Source organism: Ursus maritimus, unplaced genomic scaffold (genome assembly GCF_017311325.1).
Source record: "Ursus maritimus isolate PB19 unplaced genomic scaffold, ASM1731132v1 scaffold_25, whole genome shotgun sequence".
In the NCBI taxonomy this organism is placed as follows: Eukaryota; Metazoa; Chordata; class Mammalia; order Carnivora; family Ursidae; genus Ursus; species Ursus maritimus.
Genome location: NW_024425008.1, coordinates 19,144,401 through 19,165,592, shown reverse-complemented (window position 1 = coordinate 19,165,592; position 21,192 = coordinate 19,144,401).

Below are 21,192 nucleotides of genomic sequence, written 5' to 3'. Positions count from 1 at the left end.
TACAGACACTAGAATATATTGATATTCAAGTTGTACTAAAAAAAACAAAAACAAAAACAAAAAAACAACCCTGACTAAAAAGTACGGTGTTTTGAATATAAGAAGGTGAATTTTCTACCGTAGAACTATATACAAACATATGGCTGTCTCATGATAATCTACGCTTAAAAGACAGAGTAATATTAAGACAACAAAGATCTGTGATGCTTCCTGATGACATTTTCCACTTAATGGTGGTGAAACAGTTGGTAGACAATGCAAATGTTACATTTGTGCTAATGTTATTGTGCTCCGAGGGTCACAGATACTTAACCACGCAGGATGGAGCAGAAGAGGTTCTGTTCACAAACTAACCATCTGTAAAAGAATTGACATTAGAAAGGTATAAAGATCTAGTTGCAAATGGTCAGGTAATTTATATCTTTACTTCTCTTTTCCTTTATTTAATGAGGTAAAATTTACATTAGGAAAGAGCTTAAAGCACAGTCATTTCAACTGTTTGGCTCAGTGAAGGTTTAAATATGCAAACACATGTTTTACTAGATGCAAGATCCAGATCTGCATTTCCAGCACCTGCAAGGGATCTCTTGTCCTTTGCCTATCAGTACTCCCTAAAGGAACCATTGTTCTCGGTTCTATTGCTGTAAGTTGATTATGGACCTTCTTGAAATTCACATTTATTAAATCACATTATATGGATTCTTTTGTATCTGGCTTATGTTTAACCTAATACCGATACGTTGCAGCTATTGTCTTTGTTCTTGCACGTGGCCATAGTATATTCTTTTTTTCTTTTGTTTACTATCGTGTAATATAAAACTTACATATACTTCAATTTACGTATCCATTCCACTATTTGTGAATATTTTTGTTTCAATTTCGGGTTATTTAAGTAAAGGTGTGAACACTCTGGTATATCTTTTTGTAAGCAAATATGTTCATTTCCTTTGAGTATGTACCCAGGATTGGAATTGCCTTAATACAGACTGCCAGTTTCCCCATTTTACCATCGTACACTGCCACCAGTAATGTGGCAGAGTTCTAGAACTTTGACAACACTTGGTGTTACCAGTCTTCTTTAATTTTATTCATTCTAGTGGGTGGTTTTAATGTGTATATCCTTCATGAGTAATGATGTTGAGCTCCTGGTTCATGATTATTAGCTATTTAGACGTGCTCTTTTCAAAGATTTCAAGTTTTCTCTCAATTCTTTATTAGGTTTTTATACTTTATATTGATTGCTTAAATTCACAATACTTGGGGACCTTCTGGTCACCTTTTTTAAAATTACTTTCAGTTCAGTTTAATACCTATTTAGTCAAAGACCATTTATGTTGTAAGTACTTTGATAATATTTGTTTTATTTTATTTTATTTTTTTAAAGATTTTATTTATTTATTCGACAGAGACAGTCAGCCAGCGAGAGAGGGAACACAAGCAGGGGGAGTGGGAGAGGAAGAAGCAGGCTCATAGCGGAGGAGCCTGATGTGGGGCTCGATCCCTTAACGCCAGGATCACGCCCTGAGCCGAAGGCAGACGCTTAACCGCTGTGCCACCCAGGCGCCCCTGATAATATTTGTTTTATAACCCAGCGTATGACCTGTGTCTTTAATGGTTTACACACACTGCAGAAGAATGCATATTGTGTGGTTACTGAGTTCAGTGTTCTAAAAAGCAATTAAATTGATTCAGAGTTTTGTTGAAATCTTCCCTATCTGTAATGATTTGTGTCTGCTTCTATCATTTATTAAGGGAGGTTTATTAAAATATCCAACTAGCTGTGGATCTGTCTACTTCCCTTTTTATTTCTGTCAGATTTTGTTTTTTTATACTTTGAAGAATATTATGAGTACAAATTTATGAAGTTTTAGTCTTGTTTAATTTACTGTTTTGCCAAAATGAAACATCTCTCTATATTTTTAATAATATTTCTTCCCTTGGAGTCTTTTGTGTCTGATGTTAATAAAGCTGCAACAGCTTTCCTTTGATTAGGATGTTTCTCTTGTTTAACTTTCTACCTGTGTCTTTGTGTTTATAGTGAGTCTGTTATAAAAAGTATAGAGGTAGATTTTCATTTTTTCTTACCAATCTGACAATATTTTTAGTCCTATTTATTTGTATTTAATGGCAAAGATGCTTGGGTTTACGCCTACCATCATGCTATTTATTTTCTTTTGTCTCATCTCATCTACCCTTTCCTGCCTTTTTAAAGGCAGGGAATACATCCTAAATGTATTATGTTCCACCTGAAATTAGTGCTTTTTCACTCCCAGTGTAATAAAATAATTTCCGTTTACTCATCTGCCCTTCGTGTTATTATCATGTGTTTTTCTCTACCCATAACATAACCCTCACAAGACAAAGTTATTGTTTTTGCTTTAAATAGTCTGTGGCATTTCCATAGTGCCTCAGCTTAGCGAAGTTGGAAATACATTTTCTAAGATTCCATTTCCTATAGAGCTTGGCCACAAGAGAATCCGGTGCGGCATTAAAGACAGATGTGAGGCGGCAGCCGCTATACCGAGGGGTGTTTAAGGGTCCCGGCACTGCGGCAGCATGCACACCTTGTTGCTGATCTGTCGGGTCATGGTGTTGAAACTGAGAGTTGAAATAGAAAAATATTGATCTGGGGGGTTTAGAATTAGTAACCACTTGGCAGTAGAAAATTTAAAGAATTAATTTAAAGAATTTAATTTAAAGAATTTAATTTTTCACACATGTTCCAACAATTCCACGGCAAGTAAAAAAGGAATCACCTACAGGTTATATGTAGTCCCAGTATTTTATTCAGGTAAGCTGTAAACATTTCTAAAATGTGTATGAGCTTTAGTGTATGCAAATACAGGTGTGTTTGGGGTCCTGACACTACACAGACTACATGGAAACTAGCTTAGAAAAATGAGTAATATTTTCCATTACTGAAAACATCATTTCTGTTTGATGTATGTTCCTATAAAATCATAGGCTTTGTTGAATATATTATACGCCGTTCTAGATCTGTGGTCAAGCTCAAGTTCCTATTTTGAAGTAGAAATCACATGAAAATCCATTACTGATTTAATATCTATTTCAGTAGGAATGCATCTCCTCACTTCTATAATTTTCTGACATAGTATGTATTTGTTTTCCTTATAGCTTAATTTCCATTAGAATGTAAGCATCCTGAGAATCCATTTGTTTACTGCGAGATACTCAGTGCTTAGAATGTTTCCTGCATAGCAAGTGTTTAATATTTAGTTTTTCTGTTCGAATGAGCAAATAAGGCTCTATTAAAGATAACTTCTTAAATTTGAAGGTGCTTAGGAGATTTTACTAATAAAAATTATTCTGGGACCTAAGTTGATCGTGCAACAACTCTTTCAAGTTTGACAGTTGCTACATTGAGTGAAGAGTTCTACAGGAGTCTTACCTGGCAAAAGTGCCAAAATGACTTGCATGGCTCCACGCAACCATGAGAAACCTGGGGATACCAATCCTATAATTTTCCTAGAAGGGGGGCTATGTGGTGGTACGTGGCAACTATCACTAATGGTGACCCTACAGCATATACTCTTTGAGGCCTTAACATTTCATTATTGTATCATTTTTGTAATAAACCTTTTCCAATACCATTTGTAAATAACAGCATAATATCTTACAGCTGCCATGGTTTATTGAACCAATCCTGTCTTTAGTCTGTTTCAAAATTTTGGTATTGTAAATAATGCTGAAACAAATGTCTTTATGCATAAATCTCTGCTCATAGTTCACATTTGTCATCAAGAACGAATTAGGAATTTCCCTGTGAAAGAACTCTTAGATCATATTTTTATGGTTTTGAGTTCTTTAGTACTGTCTACTTCTACCTTTCATTTGGCTGATTTATTTCTGTCATAGTACTGCCGGGAAAGATGATAAGTTAGTTTTTAATTTATCTGAAACTCTTTGGAAGTGAATTCTATAAATCTGATATCTAAAAATAGTTGGAGTTTCAAACTCCAAGTCTCATGAAAGAATAGAAAATAATCTTCCAAATAGATAATCATTATTATCTTTCTAAAATGTGTTATTCACATCTTTAAGTGGAAAATAATGGGTATATATTTATATCCCCTTAATGACTCAGGCCATCATTATGAAACTAAATTCGCGGTCTTGAATTTGGTGTGGTTAAAAGTGTATCTTCTTTGGAAATAACCAACACCTTGAGAGCACCTTTATTCTACGGTAGCAGCTGTGTAATATTGGATAAACTTAACCTTTTTAGAATTTCATGTTTTTGTTTCCTGTAAAATGGAAACGATATGTACCACAGGCAGCTGATGTGTGGTTTAGATATAATACATATGAGGGCGCCTGGGTGGCTCCGTCATTAAGCGTCTGCCTTCGGCTCAGGTCATGATCCTAGGGTCCTGGGATCGAGCCCTGCATCGGGTTCCCTGCTCAGTGGGAAGCCTGCTTCTCCCTCTCCCACTCCCCCTGCTTGTGTTCCCTCTCTCTCTCTGTCAAATAAATAAATAAAATCTTAAAAAAAAAAAAAGAAAATACATATGAAATGGTCACAGTCAGGGCAGACTCATTGTAGAGAATAGTAAATGACAGCCATGAAGGAGATGGTGTTACCCTTGAACACTACAATGCATGGGACTGTTTCTCACTGCAGTAAATGTTTCTTTTGTGTGTGTGACTTTAAATGGCATGTGTATATGTGTGCAAATATGTACATATATGTGCGTATTTATTTTATGTGTTTTACATGTGTCTGTATTTTTTAAGTGTATGTGTGTCTATACATACGTAAGTGTATATACATGTATTCCTTCCCCCCAACATTTGCTGTTGGTGATAATCTGTCCTTGCTGTCAGCATACCACCTAAGCAGCCTCTCCTTGTCTAATTTATTACATTCAACTGAAAGTTTGGAAACCAGAGCCTCCTTAGAAGTACTGTGCTTAGAAAAGGAATAAAAAGACCTTAACTGATGATGTGAAGTTAAGTCCTCTGAGTAAAGTTACTAAGCTCTAGTGCTTTTGTTTTCTTACCTTAGTCATTAAAGATCGTTGGTATTCCACTTCTTATGTGACTGGTGGAATTGTGAATAAATGGGCTTTTGAGATATTTAGGTTTCAAATAAGTGATACTAAGCTATAAACATTATTCATCTAAGAATTTGTTCATCTTAATTGAGGGTTCATTCTTCATCTCCTGGAACACCAGTATTCTACTCCAATCCTATGTGTCTAACTTGTGTCAACCCTTTAGACCAAGATTAAGAAATTAAGTGTAAGAATTGAGTGTTTCTGGAATGACCTAACTCTTCATTTATTGCCTTGTTGTCTCCTGAAAGTTTTACACCAGAGATAGTGAGCTTTTTTAGTTAATGCATAGATCATACTCAACTTTCCCCTAATCTTAAATTAACACCAACTCATTAAGAAACAATGAAGTAGTAAGAATAGCAGAAGGAGACAAAGTGAGTGGAAATTCAAGCTGGTACTCCTCCCCTATTTTAAGGTTCTCCATTTGAGGTCCTTCTCCAGAGTAGTGTTAAGCTGGGCCTTGCCTGCATGACCAAGACAGGAAGCATGAGCCATTTATCTCCCAGTACTAGGGAGACAACCAGTTGGATAACTTGTGGGGTCCAGTGAAAGATGCAAGGGAGGAGTCCCTTGTTCTGCATGACAGTCAAGCATGGTTGTCCCTCAGGCTGACCTTTGAGGGGGAGCACTTCCCAGTGGTGGCCCTGGGGTGACTTCTTGTAAGTTAGAATTGTGCAAAGGAGGGGGGAGGGGGAACACTATCCTTTATTGATCTTTGTGTGTCTGCGGCTTACTTGACTCTTACTTAATTCTCACAGTAACTCTGCCGGGCAAATGTTATCATCACATTTTTACATGTGGGAAATAGAGAGTCAGGTTGTTTGTCAAGGTCCAGGAAGTCTCTTGCTCTTGGGTCACCTGGCTTCTTCCACCACTTCCCCTTCCCCCATGCCCCAGCAACTGCTGAGCTGCTCTTTCATTACAAATGCACACATCTCTCAGAGAATGTGCTGGACTGCTGGAATCCAGGCTTGGATAACACTGTAAAGTTCTTTCCAACTCTGGGCTTAGGTGATTCTCAAAACACAGGATTGAAAACAAGGTATCTCAGGATCTGTGGTATTTGGATACTTTTCTGTGACTAGGCCACATATCTAATTAATTAGCAAAGATTTACTTAGTGATTCACACCCGAAACCCATTAGCTACCCAGGCTTTGTGTCTGTAAAAATGTCACATCTATTCACTCTTTTCTAAATGGCCTCTGGGATTTCTTATTTATCCCTTGTCTCTAAAAGCAACCACTACCAAAACAAAACAGGAACTTCTCAAAGACTCCTAAAGCTCTCTTAATGAGTAAAGAAAACAATTTACTTTTGAAATTATCTAGAAAGCTATATGAAGCAAAATAATTATTTTCTCCTCTTTGGATAGTTGTAGTTGCCTGAGTTTATATAATTATAAAGAATGCCCCTGCGATATCTATTTTTAAGAGGACTAAAAACTTAATCTTATAAAAATTAAATTTTAAATGGAAATAATTTAAAACTGTGAATAAAGGAGGAATGACACTATTTGATCCTTTTTCTATTTCTGGCCCATACATATAATGGAAATAGTAAACTGCTCAGATGATATTAAGAAAAAAAAAAGCTGAAGGACTTATGGTAAGTTATTTGGTAAGAGAACAAAAAATCCCAGAATACTGTAAATGTTTACAAAAGGAAATCATAAGATTCACTTTCACAAAATCCATGTACCCCAATAAGCAACCCTTTTAACTAAGCATTTTAATACTATTTTGAAAGATTTTCTGGTTGAAAAACAAGGTAAAACCTTGACTGGTTTTAATTGTTATAATTCAAATTAAACCTAAAGGTTTTCTCACACAGGATACCATGAATAAGATTAACTACAATAAGTTTAGTCGTTGGGTAATTGTATTTGATGGAAATCTGCTTTATTTAGGTCTATTTAAGTTTGACGAAAATCCTGATGTGCTTTTAAGCCCAGTTTTACTTTATATCTTCCTTTGGAGAAGATATCTTCTTAAATGCTTCTGGATGGCAAGTTCTCTTAGAGCTGGTAGAAAAAAGAGTCAAGTACATGGGATAAACTTTCAAAAAAAAAATGTACTAGGAGGCGCTCACCCTGATTTCCACAATAGACTCTTTCTGAATGAGAAAAGCCAGACTGTGGAGAAGAAATACCTTTCCAGGTGTGAATGGGTTGTTTTAGAAATCGGTAGGGGAAGAAAGGAATAAAGAAAGGGGGGGTAATGCACTGGGTGTTATACGCAACTAATGAATCATCGAACTTTACATCGGAAACCGGGGATGTACTGTATGGTGACTAACATAATATAATAAAAAAACATTAAAAAAAAAAAAAGATCAGGAACAACAACAAAAAAAAGAAATTGGAATTTTTTTTTTCAATTTTCCTTTTCAATGCTTGTCAACGTGATTTTAGGTTCAGTTGTGAATGAAGTGGAGGTAAAGGTAACAATCCGGTAAACACTAGGAAATTAAGAGATTACCTATTGATATGCCATTCCACTGATTCACTCACTCAACAAATATTTTTTGAGAACTAATTTTGCCAGACATTTGGAAGGCAGCTATGCTCACCACTATACCACCAACGCTTTGCCAGACATTTGGGCTGGAGCTGGGCATGTAGGAGTGAATAAGAGAAAGTTACCACTTGCCTGGGTGTTAAGTTTTAGTAGAATGAATCTGAACAAAAAGTGTCCAAGGTGATTTTATATGATGATACTTTCCATGAAGATAAACAGAATGATGACCTAGGTGGTGACTCTGCATATGTGTGTGTATATGTGTGTAAGCATATTTGAAGAGCTGACAATTGAGCTGCGACTTGAAAGATGGGAATGAGACATTTATGCAGAAAATTAAGGAAATCCTTTGACTCCTCCATTTATTTGGCTAATCAGTTGCCTTGTACTCAAAAACCTTTCGGACCCCCCGAATGGGATGTTTCCTCAATGTTTGCATGGGACTATTTGAGTTTATAATAAGCATAATAACCTAACTGCAGGGAATTTTTCTTTAAATTCTGGAAGTGGACAGAGGCATTGCCTCACCCCACATAAAAAAGAGTTCGTCATCAGCCATCCATCCCATCTTAGTTTGCAGGGGGAGATATGGGATCTGGGATGGATGGTTTTACTATCCTCTATGCCATAATTCCATACTCTCTTTCACCAACCTTTGTCCATAGACTTTGAGGGGAGATCAAAAGGAGGAAAGCAGGCAAAGAAAATCAATCTTCTATGAATCAGTAAGCACTTATATATAGAGTTCTGCTCTATGCCAAACTCAGTACCTGGGCTTTAGAAGTAAAGTCTTATGGGGCTTGCAGATCAGCAAAATTTATTTCTGGAGGTAGTTATGAATCTTCATGGACTTATGTCCATTGGAAAGAAGTGAATGTGAGAATAGGAAAACTATGAAATTAGTGCTTTGTAATGTTTCTCCTCCCACTCCTCCGCCTCCCTCTAAGAATCTGAGCTACTTTTCCCTGAATTTCATTTCCTTAGGCATAGATCTTAATCAGGGGTCCACTGGGCTCTTACCAGCATTTAATCACTGCATTTTCAGGAATTTTATAAGGAGTTTGACATGCCAATAGCTTGAAATTGGCCATGGCGGGATTATCTGCACCATGGCAATCCACAGATGGTGCCGATTCGGTTTGCCTTTCTGAGAGCCAATTCAGTTTCTACAGCAGCACATCCCTAGACCCTAAGCATCAGGAAGGATTCCTCCTTTCTTTTCTCTTCAGGACCAGTAATACTTAACCATAGTATGAAGTAGCACAAACACGCAGTGACTAGGGAGTGATTACTTCCTGGTGTCAGAGGTCAGCTTGGACAAAGGAATGAGTTTGGGGAAGTGGCAGATACTTTCGGCTTCGCCTTAAGCTACCAGTTTCTCCAAAGACCTCCCAAGAGAAGGTAGGCCCCTGAGAGTTTTAAAGTAATTGGCCCTCCTGGATCATCCTCTGGCTGATTTCCCAGGCCATTGCCTGCTGCTGCATGCTCAGACCCCCATTGGCATCTGGGGGAATCAAGTTGGCAGACAGGTGCTGAATGTAGGGCGGAAGCCCATGGGGCGTGTCACTGTTCCACTGATACTGTTTCCTCAGCTCAGAACTGTTCTCATGCATTTTCATGTACCAGGTGTACCGTGCAATATGGGCCTTGTTGCCCTAGTTCGGTGAGCTTTTTAAAGATTGTGCTATTTGATTGATGACTTCTCTACCTTAATTCTATAAGAAATTTTACCTATAGTCACATGTTTTAAAAGATTTATTTATTTTAGAGAGAGAGGATGTGTGTGTGTGTGTGTGTGTGTGTGCACATGGAGGGGAGGGGAAGAGAGAGTCTTAAGCAGACTCTGGGCTGAGCGCAGAGCCGCACATAGGGCTTGATCTCATGACCCTGAGATCATGATCTGAACCGAAACCAAGAGTCGGGGGCTTAACCAACTGTGCCACCCAGGCACCCCGGTATAGCTGCATTTTAATCCCTCTCTTAGAGTTCTGTCCTAAATGACATTTTGTATCCTTTGGTTCCTCATCCTGTTTGTCATAATAATCCTACCTTTAACATCAGGTCTACTAATATATTCACAATTAACATAATGACTGACTTATGCTTCCCTTTTCTGTGCCTGTATAGTGTGGATTGCTTTGTAGTTTAGAGGGGGACAGACTGTTCCCATTGTTAGCACTTTTCTAAGATGTGACTTTGGGTAAGTAATAGAATTCTGCTGTCTATGGAATGGGTGCCAACATTTCTTTTCTGTAGACTTCTCGAGAAAATCATGTAAATAAGTGAGACCACGTGAGATGTTTTACGCTTCGTAAGGAATAGTCTGCATGTGTCGAAGTACAGGAATGCTACTTGAGATTCAGGCAAGGCCCCTTCCTCCCTCATAGTTCCTTTTTCACTTAGGTATTCCGCTCCTTTCGCTGCCTCTCTTGACCACTCCTATGTGAGGACATTTTCTGCTCTTGTGCAAGGTGAGATTTCTGTCCTGCTATAGTGTCACTTTCAATATTGATCTTTTTGTATCTATTGACCTTGTTATAGTATTCTATGGAAATTATTATATAATAATGGAACATAATTCAGCCTTGAGATGATCTGCTTGGAATGAGGCATTATTAGTTTCTAGTCTTTATCTCTGTGTACATCTCTCTGGCACCTGTCACTCACCACCCTTTACTCCCAACCCAATATTCTTTCAACAGATCATTTTCAAGGCTCACACCAACTAAGCTGTGTGTGGATCTGTGTTTCCCGGCTGCATTAGTTTCCGATACCATCTGCTTCATTGCTTTAGCAAGAGAATCATGGAATGGGCTCTTTTTGATGTGTTGCCAATTACATTAAAGAGGGAGGAAAAAAATAAAAGAAACCAAAGAACAAAATGGACCTGGCAGCACCTAGGGACAGTGTTGATATGCTTGCACAGGCTTTCTGGTTTGTTGACAAGTTTCAATGGAAATTTCAAGCTGTTTTCTGAGTGTCTATGTCATTGTTTTCCAGACTTCATATGACCTGTTTGGTTGTTCTTGACTCTTATTACCTCGTGGATGACTTCTCTTGTCCTTACTTCCTCAAGTTTTGCTCAGCATGGAAAATGAATAACTTTAACAGCCATGGATCATGGTAGGAGGAGCCAAGCCCAGTTCTTTTGGTTTCAAGGCTCCAGCTCCAGCAGCCTTCTAGCTACTGCCTTTGCTCCCCTCCCCCTCCTTACTTGTCCATGAGATGCTCAAACCATGAGGTGGCAGCTTTCCTTCAGCCTCCTTCTTTAAGATTTTCATTTCCTTCATTTGAGGAATCCGTCAGGGGGACCACTACCCAGGTTGGCTAGAGACTTTCTAGGATTTAGCACCGAAGGTCCCACATTCTGGTAAACTGTCAGTCATGGGCATACTGAAACGGTTGATCACCCACTTCTGGTTAATCAGCTGAGGGACATGAAATGAATGCTAACATCGTAGGGTGCTGCATTCACTCTTTTATTGAACTCAATCCTGTGTCTCCTACCAGGTGGACGGACCACAGCCCATCAACCACATTGAGCCTGGGACCTGTTTTTGTGTAGTCTATGATTTAAGAATGTTTTTTACATTATCACAGAGTTGTTAAAAACAAAAAAGTGAATATAGGACAGAGACCACATGTGGCCTACAGAGTTAAAAACATTCATTCTCTGGCCCTTTATAGAAAAGCTTTGCTAAACCTTCTTCCTTTGACATACTATGCTGTCTTGGGATGTACATACAACCCCAGCTTGGGATGCTGGGCGACAGTCCGTTTTGCTAATGAGATGCAGGGAGAAAATAGTGATCTTTTAATTATTGAAAGCGAATTCCAGAAATGACTCTAATATCATTCCTTTAATTGTTAATATTTTGTTTATTCTGGAGAAAGCAAGCAGTGTGTATGGACATAAGTGACATAGAATTATGTTTAAAACGAGGTGCTTTAAATTCAAATTAACAATGTGACTGTAGTCTTTGTGCATAACTGGCTACCGGTTGTGGATGATTTCCCTATATCTATCTGCTATAAATGATTCGTTTAAACCAATAAACCTTTCTTGGTCCAGGGATAGCATGTGTCCCAAATGGGCCTAATAAGATTGAAGGAAAGGATTTATATTCCATGGGCATTAACAAAAAGTTATGTGTACCCGGACAGTGGACCTGCGTGCAAGTTTTTGATAATTCCACGGATTTTCTCCACTTTGCGAAATTGGCTTTTTGTGTGTTGTTTTGGTTTTAGTTCAGACCAAGGAGGAAAATGAAATCCTAGAAGCTGAACCCTCTTGAGTTGACTTTCTGTTGCATCTTGTGTGAGGCACATGCAGTTTGATTTCTAGTCTTAAATTCACAAACGTTCTTACTGGATCAGATCATCTTTTTATTCTTTACATTGTGTAAAGGTAACTTAAAGGACTGCCTTATGTAACTTTCTCCTTGCTAACATACCGAGAGTGCATATAAACTGTCAGAACAACTAGAAATAAGGTTATTTGGCTGTGATACTTGTTTTACTTTATATTCTTTCTTATAGAATGTTTTAAAAATCCAATGTAAATCTCAAATATTTCTGCTTGTCTAATTCTGAAACTAGCAGCATGCTTTCAGTAAGAATGTTTTTACACGATAGAATTGTGATGGTTGATTTTGTTTATTGCTCTCTGAGATAGAGCCTATCTCCTTTCCCTTTCGAATGTCCTTTTTTGCTCAAATATGGCCTTGTTTTTGACTGTGGGCAGTAGCCAGGCTTTCCCTGGCTGAGCTCTTCTTTTCGACTTCGTCATATTGTCTAGCTAAAACATTTTTTAGAATTGAAAATGTATAGGAAACTGGTTTAATACAGAAGCTGTTGACCAGTAGTCAATTGATTCCTAGTAAATTCATAAATGGGCTTTAAGGAGTCTCTTGAAAATGTATGCATTGGATATGTGCATTTCGAGGAAAAAGCATCGAAGCCTTGATGGCAGTCTCAAAGAGAGCCTTGCTAAATAATGATACAAAATGATTCTAAGCATTCATTCTACAAATGGATAAACAAGGCATCGGTGGTTATAGGACTGAACATCAGTACCTAACTAATTAGAAATCCTGTGTCAGGACAAAATTGCAAGACATCTGGCTTCCAGTCCAGGGTTCTTGTCACTTAGGAAATTGTGTGTGTATGTATGTGTGTAGAGGATGGTAAATTAGTTCTTCCTCCAACTTTAAGTGGGTCTTTGTGTAGGGTAGGCTTTCCAGAAATGATTGATTTTTCACGTGTGGCTTGGGAAAACTGCCTTGTTCTTCCATATGCCCAACTCTGATATGTGACAGAGTTGGGTTCGTTAATATAGTGAATACATTAACAGATGATGTCATCTGTTTAAATATTTAAATTTAAACCTACAAAATTTAAAATTTAGTTTAAAAATTAACTATCATTTAAGTTGCCATCTGTAGATAAGTTGAAACCTGTGCCAGTCTAATTAGCAATCAGGAATATGGTAATTGCTTTTGGCATATGAATGTGGAAAACTTCTGGAGTAAAATAACGCCAAGTTGTGCATTTGAGTATTTTTCTTCCAGCTTGACAGCATTAATATTCTAATAATATATTACTTGGCATTCTGCTTGAGGCTTTAAAAAAAGTTTTTGTTTTTATTTTTTTAACAAATGAATATTATCTGTCATTTACCTATCTCCTAAGTCTAGAACAGAGTTTCTTAATCAGGGCACTATTAACATTTTGGAACAGATAATTCTTCGTTGTGGGGTATCATCCTATACATACAGGATGCTCAGCAGCGTGTCTTGCCAGTACCCTCTGGATGCTAGCATCCTCCCTTCCCATGATCACGACACCAAAAATGGCCTTAGACATAGCTCCAGGATGAGAACCCAGGTACATTCTGTAAACTGTTTCCACATAACAGAACACATTAATGCTTCTGGGAAAATGGCTTTCTAAAGTTAACAGAATAAAAATGTTAGGCCTCATGCTCGTTCATTTACAAACCCACTTCAAGTTTAAAAAAAAAAAAATCCAGTGTAGTTACCATATAGTGTTATATTAGTTTCAGGTGTACAGCATAGTAATTCAACATTTCCATACAGTACTCAGTGCTCATCAAGTTCAGTGTATTAAGTGTATTCTTAATCCCCTTCATCTATTTCACCCATCCCCCATCCACCTCCCCTCTGGTAATGTTTGTTCTCTATATTTACGAGTCTGTTTTTTGGTTCGTCTTTTTCTTTTTTCCAGATATCAGGTTGTTTTAAGAAAGAACATTTTAATCTTTGATATATATCATATTTCCTATTTGAAGACCCAGTAATTATAGTTTATTGTTTTACTGTAAGGGTTCAACTTTTTCATGGTTTATATTTTTCCCAATATGCATTTTCACAACTGTAAGTCCTTTCACATAGTAAAAATGAGTTGTTGTTTTTCAAGATTAGTAGAATAATCAAGATTGTGAACTATTGCACAGTAACACAGGGGGAGTCTTCACTGAAGTAACAACCGTTTGTGGTTGGAGTGATGGTTGGTACCCTCAGCTATGGCCACCCCCCATAGGAACACACAAATATTTACCTGGGTGAGGCCCCTGGCCTTTGCAGATTATTTCCTATATGCCAGGTTGCCAGGAAACAAGGAGGTAGGGAGCAGCCCCAGGAGTAAATAAGTATTTTGTTACACTGATAGGCAGTCTTGGAAAATAGCCTCCACTCTACTACCCATCCTCTTCAAACATACATTTCTATTTAGCCTTTAGGCACTGGACTTTCGACTGCATTTTCAGAAAACTGTTTTATAAGAAAGTAGAGGACTGCTTTTATTTCCTGTATATTCATGATACAAATTACTCAGCAGATATATAGAGTTCTTTTTTGTTTTTCCCCAAGATCCCCTTTTTTTGCTGACTGGGCTGTGGAGATTTTCCAAATTGTCTTCCAGATTTAGCCTTGATATGATGGTCCTTAATCCGATAGTGACTTCTCAAGTAGCAATTCTCAGCTGTTTGCTATGAAAAAAGAAAAAAAAAACCCTCTTTAGAAAGCAGTTTCATCTTTCTTTGTGTCACCTCGTTTGAGGAGCAATGAAATCCAATTATCCTTTACAATGATTTGTGAAGTAGCAAATGGAGTTGACATCTGTTCAGCAAATTCTGAAGACGGTCCATTTTTATTTTTCCCCCCATGGAACTAAAGCCATCACAGATTTTGTCCTTTAGCCTTCCTTCAGTCCCTTGCTGTAGCCTGGTGATTGTCTAAGCAAGATTGACTTTAAAAACCCAAAGGAGGGGCACAGGGGAGAAGACCAGAAATAATTTTTCACTATGCAGTGGGAGGAGCAGTGTTTGGCCCTAAGCATTTCATTGAGAGATCAGGATAATTAAACAACCAGTGGTTTTGTGGTGATTTATTCACTTATTAATTTAACTATGTGTATTTATCGAACTTCTGTAATGTGCCAGGTGTTTTCTGGTAATGGCAGACAGGGATGTGAATAATACACACACTTTCTCTGCTTTCATGGAGCAGCTAGACATTAAAGACCTAAATATATAGACAAGTTAATTACTGATAGTGAAAACTCTGCAAGCAAGTAGGAGAGGTTACCACGATCAAGAGAGGGACAAGTGATGTTCCTGCAGGGGCATCAGGAGCCAGCACTGAAATTGGTTCTGGATAGAAAGGAACCAGTCCTGTAAATGCTGGGGCAGGGGCAAAAGACAAGAATATGTAACTCCAAATTTATCACTTCGGCATAAGGATTATTTGGAGCTCAAGATCTGTTTGGGACCCCTGGAGCTTGGTGCCCTTGCACGCCTGCACACCAGCTACATAAATATAACGGAGTAAAGACAGCCCATGTGCATACTAGTAGCCTGTGCTTGCAGGAAGGAGTGGAGCGGAGCACTGAATAAGACAATTTTACAACAGTAGGTCTGAAAGAAAGGGTTTGCCCTCTCCACTGATGGATGAGAGCAAGAACCTGCATTAAGAAGGATGAAGAGTCTGGAACATTCTGGCTCCTCTCAGTTAACTTGCTGGGTGCCTTTCTAGGACAGGGTCCTACACCAAGGAGAAACTTCCCTTGAGTGGAATCAAAATCAAGCCAGCATAGGGCCAACAGAGATGAAGGCAGGAGACGGTTGAGACCAAAATGAGGAGGGAGAGGAACAGAACCAGGACATTCTGCAAAAATCACTAAAATTTTTAACACTACACACAAAAAACAGAAGAGAAAGGTCTGTGAAGTTTGAGAAGCTTTTCTGATTCCTGTCTCTTTCTAAAAGTTCTGAAAAATTAATTTCAAATAAAAATATCTGCAGTGATAGAGCCTTATTGTCACTGAAAGGATAAGGGAATATGGAGAAAATCCAGGAGGCGATGAAGTGGCAGATGATATAGGAGAGTTTGAAATTATATAGCAGTCAAAGGAGTAGACAGACCAAATGCTTAGATAACTTCTAATACATGAAAAAGAAATAATTGATTTATTGATGTAGGCACCTTGGCTGCTAGTAAGTGGTGGTTGGGAGGGGCTGCCCTAGGTGGTGACTTGTAACCACTGCGCGTGCTTGCGTGCGGTTCTAGTTTGCTGTAAATGCTGTTCTTAAGGAGAAGGCTGTGAGGGGCTTGCACAGCATTTGCATTCACGTTTCATTGAATTTCAGCAATTTTCTTTTACATTTTTAAAATTTGAATTCCAGTGTATTTAACATACAGCGTTACATTAGTTTCAGGTATACAATATAGTGATTCCGCATTTGCATGTAGTACTCTGTGCTAATTAGGGCAAGTGTATTCTTAATCCCCTTCACCTATTTCACCCATGCCCCCCATCCACCTCCCCTCTGGTAACCATCAGTCTGTTCTTTACAGTCAAGAGTCTGTTTCTTGGTCTGGTCGCCCCCCCCCCCCCCCCGCTTTGTGCCTTTGTTTCATTTCTTAAATTCCACAAATGAGTGAAATCAAATGTGTTTTTCTTCCTCTAACTTATTTCGCTTAGCGTTATACTCTGTAGCTCCATCCATGTTGTTGCAAATGGCAAGATGTCATTCTTTTTTATTGGTGAATATTATTCCATTGTATATATACACCACTTCTTTATCCATCCATCTATTAATAGCCACTTGGGCTTCTTCCATAGTTTGGCTATTGTAAATAATCCTTCAATAAACATTAGAGTGCATACATAGCTTCAAATTAGTGTTTTCATATTCTTCGGATAAATACCCAGTAAAGCAATTGCTGGATCACAAGTTAGTTCTATTCTTAACTTTTTGAGGAACTTCCGTATTGTCTTCTAAGGTGGCTGATGCACCAGTCTGCATTCCCACCAACAGTGCATGGTGTTCCATTTTCTCTGCATCCTTACTAACACTTGTGGTTTCTTGTGTTTTTAATTTTAGCCATTCTGATAGATGTTATATCTCGTTGTGGTTTTGATTTGCACTTCCCTGATGATGAGTGAGGTTGAGCATCTTCTCATGTGTCCATTGACCATCTGTATGTCTTCGTTGGAGAAATGTCTGTTCATGTCTTCTGCCTAATTTTTAGTTGGGTTATTTGGGGGTTTTTTGGTGTTGACTTATATCAGTTCTTTATATATTTTGGATACTAACCCTTTATTGGATATGTCATTTGCAAATATCTTCTCCCATTCACTAGATTGTCTTTTAGTTCTTTTGGTTGTTTCCTTTGCTGTGCAGAAGCTTCTTATTTTGATGTAGTCCTAATAGTTTATTTTTGCTTTTGTTTCTCTTGCCTCAAGAGATCTATCTAGAAAGATGTTGCTATGACCAATGTCAGAAATTACTGCCTGTGCACTCTTCAAGGATTTTTGTAGTTTTAGGTCTCACACTTAGGTTTTTAATCCATTTTGAGTTTGTGTATGATAAAAGAAAGTCATCCAGTTCCATTGTTTTGCATGTAACTGACCAGTTTTCCCAACACAATTTGTTGAAGAGACTGTCTTTTTCCCATTGGATATTCTTGCCTCCTTTGTTGAAGATTAATTGACCATAAAATTGTGGGTTTATTTTTGGGCTTTTTTTTTTTTTTTTTAAAGATTTACCCATTTATTATTTTAGAAGGGGGAAGGGCAGAAGGAGAGGGAAAGAGAGAATCTCAAGTAGACTCCTCCCCTGAGAGTAGGGCCTGATGTGGGGCTCAATCTCATGACCCTGAGATCATGACCTGAGCTGAAATCAAGAGTCTGATGCTTAACCAACTGAGCCACCCTGGTGTCCCTATTTTTGGGTTTTCTAATTATTCTGTTCTATTGGTCTATGTGTCTGTGTTTGTGCCAGTACCATACTGTTTTGATTACTACAGCTTTGTAATATAACTCGAAGTCTGGAATTGTGATACCCCCAGCTTCCCTTTTCAAAATTACTCTGGCTATTTGGGGTCTTCTGTGGTTCCATACAAATTTTAGGATTGATTGTTCTAGCTCTGTGAAAAATGCTGATTGTATTTTGATAGAGATTTCATTAAATGTGTAGATTGTTTTGGTTAATATAGACATCTTAACAATATTTGTTTTTTCAACCCATGATCTTGGAATGTCTTTCCATTTCTTTGTGCTGTCTTCAATTTGTTTATCAGTGTTTTATAGTTTTTAGAGTATAGGTCTTATACCTCTTTGGTTAGGTTTATTCCTAGGAATCTTATTTTTGGTGCAATTGTAAATGGGATTGTTTTCTTAATTTCTCTTCTGCTGCATTATTAATGTATAGAAAAGCACAGTGATTTTTGTATCCTACAACCCTACTGAATTCATTGACCACTTCTAGTAGTTTTTGGTGCAGTCTTTAGGGTTTTCTGTATATAGTATCATGTCATCCACAAATAGTGAGTTTTACTTCTTCCTTACCAATCTGGATGCCTTTTATTTATTTATTTTTTTATGTCACCTAATTCTTGTGGCTAGGACTTCCAGTACTATGTTGAATAAAAGTGGTAAGAGTGAATGTCCTTGTCTTGTTCCTGACTTTAGGGGGAAAGCTCTGTTTTTCCCCATTGAGTATGATGTTGGCTATGGGTTTTTCCTATAAGACCTGTATTATACGGGAGTATGTTCCCATAAACCTACTTCGTTGAGGGCTTTTATCATAAATGGGTGTTGTACTTTGTCAAATGCCTATTCTGCATCGATTGAAATGATCATATGGTTTTTATCCTTTCTCTTATTGATGTGATATATTATGTTGATTGATTCATGAATATTAAACCACCCTTGCATCCTGGGAATAAATCTTATTTGATCATGATGAATGATATTTTTTAATGTAGTATTGGATTCTGTTCGCTAGTATTTGTTGAGGATTTTTGCATCTGTGTTCATCAGAGATATTGACCTGTAATTCTTTTTTTTAGTGGTGTGTTTTTAGTGGTTTTGTTATCAGGGTAATACTTGCCTCATAGAATGAGTTGGAAGTTTTCCTTCTATTTTTTGAAATAGTTTGAGTAGAATAGATGTTACTCTTCTTTCAATGTTTGGTAGAATTCAGCTGTGAAATTGTCTGGTTCTAGACTTCTCTTTGCTGGGAGGTTTTTGATTATTAGTTCATTTTCCTTGCTGGTAATTGGTCTGTTTAAATGTTTTTTTTCTTCCTGCTTCAGTCATGAAAGGTCATAGGTTTCTAGGAATTTATGCACTTCTTCTAGGTGTCCAATTTGTTGGCATATGGTTTTTCATAATATTCTCTTAAAATTGTTTGTATTTTTATGGTGTGGTTTTTATTTCTCCTCTTTCATTTGTGATTTTGAGTCCTTATTTTTGTGATGAGTCCAGCTAAAGATTTATCAATTCCATTGATTTTCTCAGAGAATTAGCTCCTCGTTTCATTGATCTTTTTTGTTTGTTTCTATCTCATTTATTTCTCCTCTAATCTTTATTATTTCCTTCCTTCTGCTGGCTTGGGGATTTTGTTTATTCTCTTTCTAGCTCCTTCAGCTGTAAAGTTAGGTTGTTTGAGATTTTTCTTGCTCTTGAGGTAGGCCTGTATTGCTATAAACTTCCTTCTTGGGGCGACTGGGTGGCTCAGTAGTTAAGCATCTGCCTTCAGCTCAGGTCATGATCCCAGCATTCTGGGATCAAGCCCTGCATCGGGCTCCCTGCTCAGCGGGAAGCCTGCTTCTCCCTCTCCCACTCCCCCTGCTTGTGTTCCTTCTCTCGCTGCCTCTCTCTCTGTCAAATAAATAAAATCTTAAAAAAAATAAATAAACTTCCTTCTTAAAACTGCTGCTCCTGCATTCCAGAAATTTTGGACTATGGATGTTTTCATTTGCCTTTCTCTCCATGTCCTTTTTGATTTTTTCTTTGATTTCTTGGTTGACCCATTCATTGTTTGGTAGCATGTTATTTAACCTCCATGTATTTGTGCTTTGTCCAGATTTTTTCTTGTGGTTGATTTCTTGTTTTATAGTGTTATGGTCAGATAAGATGCATGGTATGACCTAGATTTTTGTTGTTGTTGTTGAGTTGTTTGTGGCCTTATGTATGATCTGTTCTGGAGAATGTTCATGTGCACTTGAACGAATATGTATCCTGTTGTCTTAGGGTGGAATGTTCTGAATATACCTGTTAAATCCGTCTGATTCAGTGTGTCTTCAAAGCCACTGTTTCCTTCTCGATTTTCTGTTTGGATGATCTGTCCATTGATGTAAGTGGGATGTTAAATCCCTTACTATAATTATATTACTATAGATTAGTTTATGTTTGTTATTAATTGTTTTATGTATTTGGGTGTTCCCATGTTGGGTGCATAAGTATTTACAATTGTTACATCTTCTTGTTGGATTGTTCTCTTTATTATTCTAGAGTGTCCTTCTTTGTCTCTTGTTACAGGCTTTGTTTTAAGGATTTTTTAAATCTGATATTAAGTATTGCTACTTCAGCTTTCTTTTTTATCATACATTTTATCATACATTTACTTGATTAATATTTCTCTATCCCCTGACTTTCAATCTGCATGTGTTTTAGGTCTGAAGTGAGTCCTGTAGGCAGCGTATGGATTTTTTTTTTAAATCTGTTCCATCACCCTATTTCTTTTCATTGCAATGTGTAGTCCATTTACATTCAATTAATTATTGATTTGTATTGCCATTTTCTTACCTATTTTGTGGCTGTTTTTGTAACTTTTTTTCCTGATCCTTTCTTGCTGTTTTTCATGGCTTACTGGCTTTCATTGGTGATATACTTGGATTCCTTTCTCTTTATACTTTGTATATCCATTCCTGGTTTTTGATTTATGGCTACCATAAGGGTTGTACATACATCTTCTGCATATAGCAGTCTATGTTAAGTTAATGGTTGCTTAAGGTTGAACCCTTTCTTTACTCCTCTCCCCCCATGTTTTTGGTATATGGTATCATATTTTAAATCCTGTGTGTGTGTGAATCCCTTGACTGATTTTTACAGATACACTTATTTTTACTGCTTTTGTATTTCCTACACTCATACTGTCACTTTTGGTCTCTCATTTCCACTCAAAGTCCCCTTTAATATTTCTGTAGGGCTGGTTTAGTGGTCATGAACTCCTTTAGTTTTTGTTTGTCTAAGAAACTCTTTATCTCTCCTTCTCTTCTGAATGAT